This window comes from Pseudorasbora parva, chromosome 3, assembly GCF_024679245.1.
Source record: "Pseudorasbora parva isolate DD20220531a chromosome 3, ASM2467924v1, whole genome shotgun sequence".
Lineage (NCBI taxonomy): Eukaryota > Metazoa > Chordata > Actinopteri > Cypriniformes > Gobionidae > Pseudorasbora > Pseudorasbora parva.
In genome coordinates this window covers 45,211,818-45,214,687 of record NC_090174.1, presented here as the reverse complement: position 1 = coordinate 45,214,687, position 2,870 = coordinate 45,211,818, and positions in this window count along the sequence as shown.

Here is a 2,870-nt window from a genome sequence, read left to right as displayed (position 1 = left end):
GTCTCATTTAATTCTGATTGAGGACACTCCTTATACTGCATCCTACACAGGACGTGTCCCCCGGAGGACGCAGCCTTCGAAATTTAACGAAATGAGACACAGCTACTATATATATATATATATCGTAACATGTTGAAACGAGTATCCCAAATATTCCCGGATGGTTTACTATTTCCGGTCCGAATTCTAAGTATAGATCGATGGGCACTCTAACGGCTGATATTACCCACAACCCACTGCGAGCTGGACGAGGATTCATCAAGGGGGTAATCTAGCGCTCGGAAAGCGTTCCACCCCTAGGGGCTGCCATTGCTAACCAAGCCATCACCTGCTGTTAGCATCCCATTGACTCCCATTCATTTTTGAGTCACTTTGACAGTGAATAACTTTACATCTGAGACGTTTAAAGACTCCATTTGTCCATTGTTTATTTCTAAAGAAACACGACAATGCATAAAAGGCTCCGTTACCTTGTATCTTACACTATCGCCCCGCAGAAGCTGTTTTTGTAAAAATAGGCTAACGATTGCGTCATAACCACCGACTCTGTTGCACAGTTGAGAAATTACCGTATAGACCTGAGGAGACGCTCGCAGGCAATCTTTTACTGTCTATGAGACAGTCGGGGGGACGTGGAGACATAAAGTCTGATAAAGTCAAGGGGGAAGAATGGGGAGAAGCCCATAGTGAGCCAAAAGCAACGGGAGAAAATATTTAAACAACGTGATTCAGCTTTCACTTTCCACAACTACTAGAAGACCTACAGCTGTCAGACAGGAGGCTCACGTCACATCTACGTCGTCAAGCTCAGTCTGAGCCTGCGCAGTTCGCTCAGCCATCAGGAAGTGAGTGCCCCTAGGTTGACTTCATTATTTCGCCGTTGACGTCAATGGGGTCGCTGTGTCCATTTCTTTTACTGTCTATGGGATTCATGCGAGGATTCGATTAGAACTACAAACGCGGATAAAAAAACTACAAACATGGCGGATGTGCGAGTCCAGCGGTTAAGAAGAGAAGTTTAGATAAAGGGGTTTGAGTGACCAACTATCAATATTTAACCCGACAAAAATATATTTATTCAGTGTTGTCCACATTATAGTTCACCTGCAGCAGCATTGTAAACTTTTTTAATGACACATTTGGCCATTAACTTTTAAATGCATCATTATATTTAAACTGCAAACACATGAGGAGAGTTTCTGACCCGCAAAGACCAACACACGGCAGATACGTGTGGCTACATTTCTCTCCGATACGGTAGGAGATTAAACTGAATGTGAAGGATTTGAACTGATGAATCTGACGATGATTGACAGGGCAGATAAACGGTGACGGGATGCTCGTAACTAAGCGACATAGTCCGTTAAAGATGGCGAAGTAGTCCCGAAGCTTGCATACTTATCTGCTACACACTCAAAAGTATATACCTTTTCTTCACAAAAAGAGTACACACTTTTAGGATATAGTATAGGTAGGCAAATTGGGACGCAGCATGCAAGTACAAAAGGGAATGGCGGAGTTGGACTGGGGCCGTTGATCTTTTCCTCTTCAGTTCCAGATTGTTTTCTTTTCTTTATTATTTTTCTTCAGTTCTTGTATTATTATTTAGACTTATTTTCTATTAAATGTTTATTTGTTAAATTGAGTTCCATGTGTGGCCTCCCCTTTTCTTATGTTGCTTCACCTTGAGCCAGGTGGACGTAACAATAGTGAGGAAAATAAGTATTTTAACACCCTGCTAGTTCTCCCACTTAGAAATCATGGAGGGGTCTGAAATTGTCATCATAGGTGCATGTCCACTGTGAGAGACATAATCACAAAAAAATATCCAGAAATCACAATGTATTTTTTTCACTATTTATTTCAATCAATCAATCAATCAACTTTATTTATATAGCGCTTTTACAATCACGATTGTTTCAAAGCAGCTTCACAGTGTCAAACAGGATAATATTGCGACAAAATTAGATTTGGCTGTACAGTCGTACTGGAGAAAACAGTAATGTTATCAGCTTAGTTTAATTTATCATATAGCAACAATGTTGGCAGATCAGTATTTAAGTTTATAGAATTAAATAAGACCTAATTCATACATTTTATTTGTATAATAAGTTGAATAACTTTAATCATATTTTAAGTGTCCCCAACTGAGCAAGCCAAGCCAAAGCCAAGCCAAACCCCCAGTGGCAAGGATCCAAAACTCCATCAGGGCGTGATGGAGAAAAATAAACCTTGGGAGAAACCAGACTCAGTCGGGGTGCCAGTTCTCCTCTGGCCTATTAACACACCGTGTAAGATTATTATTCTGGCAACCTTACAGGTCAGAAATCATATTAGATTGGAATATTCAAAATTTCAGGGTATAACGGAAGAGACAGATTTATTTGGAAATAAATGATGGGATGGTGCGTCGATTAAACAAGAGAATACATGAAAGATCGGAATTATTGCGCCGAAGACGGGTTTTGAGCATGTCGTGCCAGTGAGGCAAATTCGGAGGAGACACCATTTGACACGGCTCAGCAGACACTCCAGGATGAGTCATGTCCAGGCCGGTCCACCATCCGATCCGGACAGGGCCCAGATCCGGGATAGACCTCGGGATAAACAGAGAGACAACATTAGCGTAGATGCCACTCTTTTTGTGAAGTTTTATTAACTAATTTCGGGAGGAGCACTAACAGATAATTAAACAACGGAGCCGTCAGCTAATCAAACATAATTAACAAGGGGAGCACGTCAGATAATCAAACCTAATTAAACACAGGTGGAGCATGGTAAGCTAATCAATCTGATCAACGATAGGAGGTGTACTTATACTACAGATTTACCTCCTCTCGTTGACAATTTTTATTTTGGGGACCATTTTT